Source organism: Erinaceus europaeus, chromosome 9 (genome assembly GCF_950295315.1).
Source record: "Erinaceus europaeus chromosome 9, mEriEur2.1, whole genome shotgun sequence".
Taxonomy (NCBI): Eukaryota; Metazoa; Chordata; class Mammalia; order Eulipotyphla; family Erinaceidae; genus Erinaceus; species Erinaceus europaeus.
Genome location: NC_080170.1, coordinates 80,222,932 through 80,236,188, shown reverse-complemented (window position 1 = coordinate 80,236,188; position 13,257 = coordinate 80,222,932).

The window sequence follows — 13,257 nt, the reverse complement described above, 5'->3', positions numbered from 1 at the left end:
ATGCAGAAGGTGGAAGCTCTGGCTTCTGTAATTGCTTCCCTGCTGAACATGGGCATTGACAGGTCGATCCATACTCCCAGCCTGCCTCTCTCTTTCCCTAGTGGGGCGGGACTCTGGGGAAACAGAGCTCCAGGACACATTGGTGGGGTTGTCTGTCCAGGGAAGTCTGGTCAGCATTATGCTAGCATCTGGTTGAAAATAGAGTTAACATACAAAGCCAAACAAATTGTTGACCAGTCATGGACCTAAAGGATGGAATAATGCAGATGAAGAGTTGGGGGGGAGTCCTCCATTTTGTAGATAGCTAGTAGGCATATTTTAGTTATATTCCAAAGGGCCTGTGGCTATACTAGCTTGTTTGTTTGTTTGTTTGTTTTTTCCCTTGAGCCTGAAATCTGATATGCAGGTGGATCCAAGTTATTGTCTGGGGAGATGATGTCATGGCTGGAAAAAAGACCAGAAACCTGGATCAGGGACGAGAGTAGCTACCTAATATGGGGAAGGGGTATAAATATTGTTGACTGTAAAGCCCATCGATTTGAGGTGATCTGGGGCCCATATTCAGCTTAGGAGCCTATGTGACCTCTGCATCTCTGTAGGTCTGAGTTCATATTCTTGAATGAATATTCTAAAGAATATTTAATTGACCTTTCTGGTCAATTGACCTCTAGGTTGTTCAAAGTAATTTTGCTTTTATGCTACCAAAGATGTTCTTTTAGCTCTGTGTTGGTCACCACTATTAGTTACTTCCTTAGGATGATTCCTTTTTTATTATTTTATTTGATTGTGAGGTAATTTTAATTTAGAATATTGTTTATGTTACTTGTTCAAATTCAGTGTACAAGTACAACTTCAGGAGGTTTCATAGTGGCTAAAGTATTGAACCTGGGAGTATGAGGTCCTGAGTTCAACTGGCCACATGTGTCATAATAATCCTCCAGGGTTCTCTCTCCTTCTCCCTCTCTCTCTCCCTCTTCTCTCTCTCTCCTCTCTCTCTCTCTTTATGTCTCTCTTTCTCTCTACCCTCATTCTTCCTCTCTCTTATGTTAATAAATAAATCTTTAAAAAAAATAAATATTGATAGAAGTACAAGTTCACCCACCTGGGTGGTGACCCAATGGATGAAGAATTAAACTTTCAAGCATGAGGTCCTGAGTTCAAGCCCTGGCATCACATATACCAGAATGATTCCATCTTCAATTCCTCTTATTAATGAATTAATATATTTTTTTAAATAAAAGTAAATTCTCAGGGAGTTGTGGAAATGATTCACCCAGTAGAGGACACACTTTGTAATGCCCAAGGACCCAGGCTCAAACCCCTAGCCACTACACAGAGCACCCACACAAGGAAAGCTTCATGAGTGGTGCAGTGATGCTTCAATGTCTCTCATTCTCTCTGTGTTTCTTTCTCCTCTGTCTCTTACTTTAAATCTAAGGAAATAAAAGTGAAAGAAACAAAGGAATTGTTCAGGCACAGAGCCCCAGCAATAAGAATAGTGGCAAAAGGGAGTTGGGTGGCAGCCCAGCAGGTTACACACAATGGCATGAAGTGCAAGGACCTGAATATGGACAGGCATAAGTATTATGGTTCGAGCCCCCAGCTCCCCACCTGCAGAGGGGTCAATTCACAAGCGGTAAAGCAGGTCTGCAGGTGTCTATCTTTTTCTGCCCTTTTCTGTCTTCCCCTCCTCTCTCCATTTCTCTTGTCCTATCCAACAACAGTGATATCATTAACAACAATAATAATAACCACAACAATGATAAAAACAGCAAGGGCAACCAAAGGGGAAAAAAATAGCCTCCAGGAGCAGTGGATTTGTAGTGCAGGCATCAAGCCCCAGTAATAACCCACTCAACTTGGGAGTGATGAGCTTGTACTTACAAAATGCCTAGGAACTGTAAAAAAAAAATTGGGGCACTGAGAAATAGCTCACTGGATAGGGTGTGTGCCTTGCCAGGGATGCACCATATGGGAGTGACCAGGGGAAGCTATGGTGCTGTGGTGTCTCTCCCTCTTTTCTCCTCCCTCTCCCTAGCTGTCTAATTGAATCAAAGAACAACCTGAAAGTGGTGAAATCACATGACTCTGGGGCGCTCCCATATGAATAAAGAATTGTATTACCACACTGCCACAAGTTCCTAGATCCTCTCTACCGCTTGCAATGCTAGCCCAGCAATTACCTAGGAATAAACCTGAACAAAGAAGTGAAAGACTTATATACTGAAAACTGTGAGTCACTATTCAAGGAAATAGAAAATGATACCAGGAGCTAAGGAGCAGCAAGCAGCTGAGTTTCTCTCCTCTCCTCTCCCAGCTCAACTAGGAATACCAAAGGATATCATCTGGGACCACAACAAGGCAGAACTAGAACAACATCAGGAACCCACCAAATCACCTGAGTGAGTGATTTAGCTAAAGAGCCTACTTATAGTTTAAAAGCCCTCAGACTCCCATAGCCTACAGGGAAGTAAAGAACAAAAGAGGCTTTAACAGCCACTGTGCTCCAACTCAGGGATTAAAATAAGATTGAACAACTGTCAATTTCCACAACTGTGAATTCCTTAAGTACCTTACTTAGACATAAGTCAATCCAGGTAAGAATGATCAGTAATTTGAAAAGGACTGTTGTTAGAATTTGGAGGCTCCAGCTGGCCGGGCTAGCTTCACGGGCGGGTAACAGAGACTCGAGGACACACGGCTGGGCAGGGAAGCTGTATTTCTTTATTCAGAAACAATGATTCATAAACTAACCCAAACTAATCACCAAACAGAACTCTCCTGCATCCTTCTCACATGGCGGCGCCAAGAACTCTCTGACTCTGAAACTCTGGAACTCTGGCTGGGTTCCTTGGGGCCGGGACAAGCGGGCCCGTGAAAACTAGCAGGACTGAACCAATTTTCTTGGCAGGGGGAGAACATACAACAAAGGACTGAGAGAGGAACCTCATAACATACTATATAGATGGTTAAACCAACAAGAAGAAATACTGAAGAAATGAACCAGGACAAGAGTCCAGCTAAAAGCCCCCAAAGGTTGAAGCACAAAATAATGAGGTCAATATCCAAACACTAGTTAAGGAAATAATCACAGGAGTGAGTAAAGAGTTTGAGAGAATTGTAATCAGAAATGCAGAAACAACAAATGAGACTCTGGAAGAAAACACTAATTATCTCAAGGTTATTAGAGAGCTGAAAGCTGAAATAGCTGAGCTAAGAATACAACTAGCTGAACAAGCTAAAACAGTATCAGAACAGGGTAGCAAAATAGATGAACTCCAGAAAACAGTAGAGGGTAGAGAGAAAAGAATAAATGAGGCTGAAGAGAGAATTAGAAAGATCGAGGCTGAATTGGAGACAACTAAAAAAGAAGTAAGACATCTCAAAAAGTGATTAAGAGATACTGATAACAACAGAGACCTATGGGATGATTTCAAAAAAATAATATATGCATTATTGGCTTACCAGAAGTAGAAAGAGAGGGAGGGGAAGAAAGCATTCTTCAGGACATAATAGCTGAGAACTTCTCTAGTCTAGACAACATCAAAGACATAAAGGTTCAAGAAGCCCAGAGGGCCCCAAACAGAATTAACCCAGACTTAAAGACACCAAGACACATCATACTTAGAATGGAAAGGAATAAGGATAAAGAAAGGATCCTGACAGCTGCAAGAGAAAAACAAAGAGTCTCCCACAGAGGAAAACCCATAAGATTAGCAGCAGACTTCTCCACACAAAACCTACAGGCCAAAAGAGAATGGCAAGATATCTATCGAGCTGTCAGTGAGAAAGGCTTTCAACCAAGACTACTATATCCTGCTATACCGTCATTCATACTAGATGGAGGCAGAAAAACCTTCTCAGACAAGCAACAGATGAAAGAATCAACTCTCACCAAGCCTGCCCTGAAAGAAGTTCTGAAAATTCTCCTATAAACAGTCAGACCACCATAAATATGACATATATCAATACACTGTAAAAATCTACAAGAATAACGTTAATATATCTTCAGTCTTTGATATCAATAAATGTCAATGGCCTGAATTCACCTATTAAAAGGCACAGAGTACATAATACAACAATATGCTGTCTACAAGAAACCCACCTAACTCAACAAGACAAACAGAATCAAAGAGAAAGGATGGAAAACTATCTTACAAAGCCAATGGACCACAAAAATGGCAGGAAAAGCTATTCTCATATCTGACACTATAGACTTTAAAATCAATAAAATTTAAAAAGATACGGATGGACATTAATGCTCAGAGGATCACTCAATCAAGAGGACTTAGCAATTATTAACATCTATGCACCTAGTGAGAAGCCATATAAATACATCAAACATCTGCTGAAAGAGCTACAGCAATATATTAACAGCAACACAGTCATAGTAGGAGACTTCAGCACCACAATCTCTCAACTTGAAAGATCATCCAGGTAGAAAATCAATAAAGAAATGAGGGAGCTAAATGAGGAGATAGATAACTAGAACTATTGGACATTTTCAGAATCATTCACCGCAAGAAACTGGAATACACATTCTACTCAAGTCCACATGGGTCATTCTCAAGGATAGACCATATGTTAGGCCACAAATACAGCATCAGCACATTCAAGAGCATTTAAATCATCCCAAGCATCTTCTCAGACCACAGTGGAATTAAACTAACACTTAACAATGAACAAAAGATTAGTAATAGTCCCAAAATGTGGAAGCTCAACAGTACACTACTTAACAACTTCTGGGTCAAAGAGGAAATCAATGAAGAAATCAAAATGTTTAGAGAGTTCAGTGAAAATGAAGGCACAAATAATCAAAATATTTGGGACACAGCCAAGGCAGTACTGAGAGGTTCATAGCCATATAAGCACACACTAGGAAACAAGAAAAAGCACAAATAAACAACCTGATTGCACATCTTAAAGACCTAGAAGAAGAAGAACAAAGGAACCCTAAAGCAGCCAGAAAGACAGAAATAACTAAAGTGAGGTCAGAAATAAATAACACTGAAAATAAGAAAACCATACAAAAGATCAACAAAAGTAAATGTTGGTTCTTCGAAGGAGTGAACAAAATTGACAAACCTTTAGCCAGACTCACAAAACAAAAAAGGGAGAAGACCCAAATAAATCATATTGTAAATGAGAAAGGAGATATCACAACAGACACTGCAGAAATTCAACATATCATGTGAGGCTTCTATGAACAACTACCAAACAAGAGAACCTAGAAGAAATGGACGATTACCTAAATACCTACAAACTTCCAAAATTAAATAAAGAGGAACTAGATAATATGAACAGGCCCATCACAGCCAATGAAATTGAAACAGTTATCAAAATACTCCCCAAGAGTAAAAGTCCTGGACCATATAGTTTTACAAATGAATTCTACAAAAACTTCAAAGAAGAACTAATTCTTTACTTTTAAGTCTTCCAGAAGATTAAAGACATGGAATACTCCCTTCCAGCTTCTATGAAGCCAACATCACTCTGATACCAAAAGCATACCTGGACACGACCAAAAAAAGAAAACTGCAGACCAATATCTCTGATGAACATAGATACTAAAATATTGAACAAAATTCTAGCCAACCGGATACAGCAGTATATTAAGAAGATTGGAAAGTCAGGCAGAGGATATGAACAGAACATTCACTACAGAAGAGATCCAAAAGGCTAACAAACACATGAAAAATTGCTCCAGGTAACTGTTTGTCAAAGAAATGCAAATAAAGACAACATTGAGATGCCACTTCATCCCTTTGAGAATGACATACATCATAAAGGACAGCAGCAACAAATGCTGGAGAGGCTATGGGGACAGAGGAACCCTTCCTTCTTCACTGCTGGTGGGAATGTCAGTGGGTCCAACCTCTATGGAGAGCAGTCTGGAAAACTCTCACTAGGCTAGACATGGACCTTCCATATGACTCAGTAATTCTTCTACCCCAAGAACTCCATAACACCCAACCAAAAAGCTATGTGTACACCTCTGTTCATAGCAGCACAATTCATAATAGCTAAAACCTGGAAGCAACCCAGGTGCCCAACAAAAATGAATAGCTGAGAAAGCTGTGGTATATATACATAATAGAATACTACACAGCTATTAAGAACAATGAGTCCACCTTCTCTGAACCATCTTTGATGGAGCTAGAAGGAATTAGTTTAAGTGAGCTAAGTCAGAAAGACAAAGATGAGTATGGGATGATTCCACTCAGAAGTTGAGAAAAAAGAACAGAAAGGTAAACTCAAATCAGGATTTGACTGAATTTGTAGTAGGGCACCAAAGTGAAAACCCTGGGTTGAGAGTGAGGGTGGATGTTCAGCTTCACAGGGCAGGGGGGCGGAGAGAATGGGATGATGGGATGGGACACAGTTTTTGACGGGGGGAAAGGTGTTTATGTACACTCTTATTAATTTATAGTCATATAAATTACTATTTAATTAATATGAGAGACAAACAATTGATTGAATGTCAAACTTTTTAATGCACACATCATAGGCTAACTCTTTGCTATGTTGAATCTCTTAAAAGCTTAGACCACGGAGAACAGAAGCAACTGTTGGCACAGCTATATACAAATAATGTCAAAGGACATAAATTATGGTAATGTTGTGTATGATACAGCAAATCCTAACAAAAGGATTTTTTCTTATAATTTTTTAATATTTATTTATTTTCCCTTTTGTTGCCCTTGTTTTTTATTGTTGTTGTTGTTGTTGATAATGTTATTGCTGTTGGATAGGACAGAGAGAAATGGAGAGAGGAGGGGAAGTCAGAGGGGAGAGAAATACACCTGCACACCTGTTTCACCACCTGTGAAGCAAAGCCCTGCAGATGGGGAGCCGAGGGTTTGAACCCGGATCCTTATGCTGGTCCTTGTGCTTTGGGCCACGTGCGCTTAACCTGCAGTACTACCACCCAGCCCCCCCCCCCCCGATATTTCACAGTTAACCCAATTGCCAAATAATGTGATTATAGCAGTAACTATCTATTGCCTTCTTAAACCCTAAGATAGCAGGAACTTCCTGCTTCCTCTATAGAGCCTATATTTCCCCCAGTCCTGGAACCTCTAGGGTGGGGCTCACCTTTCTGCATGCTTCTCTCAGTTCATACCAAATGATATTGCATCTCCCAATCCCAACCTAATCAACGCAAGGAGTGCCACTTCAAACTGTGTTCAGAGACGTCAGGCATGGAATGTCAACCCTTCACCCTCATTACTCGGGTGAGACCTTGCCTTTCATAGTATTCTCAAATTCCATTCCAGGAGGTTCACTTCCTAACAAAATCCCAAAACCTATATATAGACCAGGTCCCATGAGATAGGGCATATGTTCACATATATCCATAATTTAGGGCACAATATATACCTGAAAGCATAAGTACATAATAGTCTGTAGTGAGTCAATATAAAGTTCATAATGAAATAGTGTCTACTTAGACTTAAATACCCTCCTCACCTAGTTCCTATTATACTTCCCTCAGTCACTCCAGAGCTAACCTTATGAAAGTAAGAACGGCAAAACCTGAATAAGAGCAAGAGACTGGCATACTTTAATGATGACTGTTTGTAACTATCAGGCCACCCGCCTCAGCTGGGGCCCTATTCAGGGAGTCCTGAAACATGATGTCCCTCTCCCCAATGTTACCAGTCAGGAACAACACAATGGACCCCTTTGTGGGCCCCTATAGGACCTTGCCCTCAACTTGGATCAACAATGGTAGAGAATGTTCCATTCTCCGAAGGAAGGCTGGACAACATACTCTATGCTACACCTGAGGAAGATGGGTCCTGATATTGGGGCAGCTTTGAAAGTTCATGACCACAGAATGTGAGTTTAGATCAACAGGGATGCAGAGGTCACATAGGTTCCTAAGCTAAATATGGGCCCCAGATCACATCAAATCCATGGGGTATACAGTCAACAATATTTACACACTTTTTCCATATTTGGGAGCTACTCTCTTCCCTGATCCAGCTTTCTAGTCCTTTATCCAACCATGACATCATCTCCCAGACAATAACTTGGATCCACCTGCATATCATATGTCAGGCTCAGGAAAAGGAAAGAAAAAACTAGTATAGTCATGGGCCCTTTGGAATATAACTAAAATAGGCCTACTAGCCATCTTCAAAACAGAGAACCCCCCGCCAACTCTTCATCTGCACTGTTCCAGCCTTTAGGTTCATGATTAATTAACAATTTGTTTGGCTTTATATGTTAACTCTTTTTTCAGCCACCAGGTTCCAGATGCTACCATGATACCAGCTGGACATCCCTGGACAGACAACCCCACCAATGTGTCCTGGAGCTCCATTTCCACAGAGCCCCACCCCACTAAGCAAAGAGAGGGGCAGGCTGGGAATATGGATCATCCTGCCAATGCCCATGGTCAGTGGGGAAACAATTACAGAATCCAGACGTTCCACCTTCTGCACCCCATAATGACCTTGGGTCCGTATTCCCACAGGGATAAAGAATAGGGAAGCTATCAGGGGAGGGGAGGGCTTACGGAGTTCTGCTGGTGGAAATTGTGTGGAGTTGTAACCCTCTTATCCTATGGTTTTGTCAGTGGTTCCTTTTTATAAATAAATAAATAAAAATAAATAAATAAATAAAACTTTAAAAAAGAATCTTCCCAACAACAAAAGTCCAGGACTAGATGGCTTTACAAATGAATTCTACAAAACCTTCAGCAAACAGTTAATACCTATACTTTTAAAGCTTTTCCAAAAGACTGAAGAAACAGGAACACTCTTCTACTTTCTATGAAGTCATCAACCTGATACCAGAAGCAGATAAAGACACAACAACAACAAAAAAGAAAATATTGATAAAATATGAGAAAATATTGAATAATAGCCTAGCCAACTGGATACAGCAATATATCAAAAAGATTGTTCATCATGACCAAGTAGGATTTATCCCAGGAGTGCAAGACTGGTTCAATATGCGTAAGTCAATGTCATTCACCACATCAATAAATGCAAAACCAAAAATCACATGATTATCTCAACAGATACAGAGGAAGACTTTGACAAAATCCAACACCCACTCATGCTCAAAACACTATAAAAAATGGGATAAGAGGGTACAATTCCAACCACCAGAGTTTCATATCCCACCCCCTCCTCTGGAAGCTTCCCTATTCTTTATCCCTCTGGGAGTATGGACCAAACCCCCACCCCTTTTTTTTTTTTTTTGCCTCTGGGGTTATGGTTGGGGCTCAGTGCCTGCACTAAGAATCCACTGCTTCTGGAGGCCATTTTTTCCACCTTTCTTTGTTGTTGTTGTTATTGATGTTGCTGTCATTGCTGGGTAGCACAGAGAGAAATCGAGAGGAGGAGAAGACAGAGAGGGGGAGACAAGGATAGACAGCTGCAAACCTGCTTCACTGCTTGTGAAGCAACTCCTCTGCAGGTGGAGAGAAGGGGGCTGACTCGGGATCTTTACCCAAGTCTTTGTGCTTTGCTCCATGTGCTCTTTTTTTATTATTTATTTATTCATTCCCTTTTGTTGCCCTTGTTGTTTTATTGTTGTAGTTATTATTGTTGTTGTTGTTGCTGCTGTTGTTGTTGGATAGAACTGATAGAAATCGAGAGAGGAGGGAAAGACAGAGAGGGGGAGAGAAAGATAGACAGACACCTGCAGACCAACTTCACTGAGCTACCACCCAACTCCCTCACACCATGTGCTCTTAACCCCACTACCGCCCACCCCCAGGACCAAAAATCTCTATGGGGTACAGAAGGTGGGAGATCTGGCTTTTGTAATTGCTTCTCCACTGGATATGGGCGTTGGCAGGTCAATTCATACTCCCAGCCTGTTTTTATCTTTCCCTAATGGAGAAGAGCTCCAGGGAGGTGGGTTTCCAGGACACATTGCTGAGGTCATCTTCCCAGGGAAGTTAGGTTGGTGTCGTGGTAGCCTCTGCAACTTGGTGGCTGAAAAGTATTAAAATATAAAGCATAAAATTTGTTTATTAAGCTGGAACCTAAGGCTAAGAATATAGCAAATGAGGGGTCTACATGTTAGAAAAAGTTAGGAAGTCTATTTTAGGCATATTCCAAGGGACTCATGACTTCACTAATTTTTGCCTTAGCCTGATAATTAACATGCAGCTAGGCTGAAGTATTGTCTGAGAAGATGATATCAGAGTTGGAAATAGGACTGGAAAACTGGATCAAGGCAGAGAGTAGCTCCCAAATATGGGGAAAGTATATAAATACCAGTAACTGTAAACCCCATCTATCTGACCTAGGATCCATGTCTATCCATGCTTAGAAAAGGAACCAGTGTACACTCTGCATCCCCACTGGTCTGAACTTGCTCTTTTTTTTCTGTTATTAATTTATTTATAAAATAAAAAATATCGGGGGTCAAGTGGTAGTGCAGCAAGTTAAGCGCACGTGGCCCTAAGCGCAAGGACTCACATAAGGACTTGGGTTCAAGCCCCCAGCTCCCCACCTGCAGGAGGGGTAGCTTTATAAGCAATGAAACAGATCTGCAGGTGTCTATCTTTCTCTCCCCCTCTCTGGCTTCTCCTCCTCTCTCCATTTCTCTCTGTCCCGTCCAACAACAACACAAACAACAATAACAATAATAATAACCACAACAATGTTAAACAACAAAGGCAACAAAAAGGGGGGGATAACCTCCAGGAGCAGTGGATTTGTGGTGCAGGCACCGAGCCCCAGCAACGATGCTGGAGGCAAGAAATAAATAAGAAATAAATATCAACAAGACCATAGGATAAGATGAGTACAATTCCACACAATTTCCACCATCAGAGTTCCGTATCCCATCCCCTCTCTTGAAAATTTTCCTATTTGTTAACCCTTTGGGAGCATAGACCCAGGATCATTATGGGGAGCAGAAGCTGGAAGGTCTTGCTTCTGTAATTTCTTCTCTCCTGGCAGGTCAATCCATACTCCCAGCCTGTTCCTATCTTTCCCTAGTGGGGTGGGGGTCTGGAGAGGTGGGGGTCCAGAGTACATTGGTTAGAAATGCTCTTTTTAATAATTATTATCTTCTCAAGTTTCATAATGATGTCTATGATCTTATTCCAGAACCTCAAACTAATTATTTCACATTCACACGTTTATTAAATCAGCACACATCCAATCTATGTCCCATTAGGGCCTTTGGTAAAAAAAAAAAAAAAAAAAAGTCCAAAAGTACAGACTTCCAATTGTAAAATAAACAATTAATGATGTAATATTTATTATGATGACTATAGTTAGTAACACAATAGTAATACAATACTGTCTATTTGAAAGTTGCTGAGACTATTATCTTAAATATCTTTACAAGAAAAACAAACTTCTGATTATCATGGTGACATATTAATTATACTTCTTGTAAGGGTAATATCTCAATATAAACAAATATTAAATTAGTGTGTTGCACACCTAAAACTAATATGCTAATTACACCTCAGTAAAAACAAGTATGATTTTTACTCAGAAGTTATACAAGGCTAAATATGAATATACTGGGTCAGATTGATGTGGTAAACAGTTAATTGTATTTATATATTATCTTCAAATTTGGGAGCTACTCTCTGCACTAATTCAGCTTTCTATTTCTATTCTCAACTCTGACTACATCTTCTCAGACAATATTCTTAGTTCACCTTCATGTTAGATATCAAACTCAGGCAAAAATTACGAAAGTCATAGGCCCTTAGGAACAGACCTAAAATAGACTTCCTATCTTCTTATCACCTTAAAGTCCCTGTTATTACCTGTTCTACTTCTACTTTCTGGTTCTTTTTTATTAATTATCTTGTCTTGATTCATATCTTAACTGCCTTTCAGCCACAATGTTGCATATGCTACTATGTTTCCATCCAGAATTCTTTGGGCAGATGGCTTCACCTATGTGTGAGGTGAACCACAAATCTCCAGAGTCCTAACCAACTAGAGAAAAATAGAAAAAGGAGGTTCCTGATTATTAGACAATTTGTTATGCTTTATATCTTAATTCTTTTTCAACCACCAGGTTGCAGAAGTTACCATGCTGCCAACCTGACATCCCTGGGCAGATGACCTCACCAATGAGTCCTGGAACCCCACCCCTCCAGAACCCTGCCACACTAGGGAAAGATAGTGATAGGCTAGGAGTATAGATAGACCTTCCAATGCCCATGTTCAGTAGGAAAGCAAATATAGAAGCCAGACCTTCCACCTTCTGCACCCCATAATGATCCTGGGTCCATGTTCCCAGGGGGATAAAAAATAAGGAAGCTTCCAGTGGGGATATGGAACTCTGATGGTGGGAATTGTGTGGAATTGTATTCCTCTTATCCCACAATTTTATTGTTCATTATTAAATCATGAGAGAGAGAGAGAGAGCATTGATAGCACCAGAGGTGGCACAGTAGATAAGATTTTGAACTTGCAAACATGAAGTCTTGTTTCCAGATCAATTCCCAGCATCACATATGTTAGAGTGGTGTTCTGTTGTTCTGTCTGTTTCATAAATAAATAAATCTTTTAAAAAGTAAAAAAATAAATATCACTAGTCTCCAGGAGACCCTATATTTGCCATCATGGAAAAACACTAGAGATTGAATAAGAACTTTGAATGAACTTTGCTATTATGCAAGGTATGAGTTGGGATAAAACCAGTAAAGTGGAGGACAAGTCATAGGGACAAAGGTTATACAGGAATAGAGAAAAGTTTTGACCTTGAGGTGACCTACTAAAATGTCAAACAGGAGGAGGAGACTGGGTAGTAGAATCAAGCTGGGGTTGGGGCTCTTCTCTTCTGCTGAAATAATCACCACATCCCCTCACCCCAATCCTGTACAATAGAGGAGGGAGTTTGGAGGGTTACAAGTAGGGGTATTTGTTTATATCAAAAAATGGGGGACATTGGAGATACCGTATCTAGAAATCTAGACACCAGATGCTTGGATAAGAAGCTAGAATATGAGGCCAGAACCAATAAAAGCACTTAACTCTACAAGTAAGTTCCATCACACTAAAGGCAAATACTTGCTAGCATAGTGAAAAATGGTAGCAGATCAAAGCCTGAGAATTAACTGTGGGATCTGTACAGGATTTGATCTGTAACAAAACAGTCAAGAGATGATTTTAGGAAAATGTGGCCATTCTCCTTGACATCTGCTCAAAATCCCATGATTTTCTCTAAACGTTTGGTTTTTACCTGATCCCTGACCTAATTCTTTCATGGTTCTGCCTTCTAGTTCAAAACTGTGACACAGGGAAACAGACAACA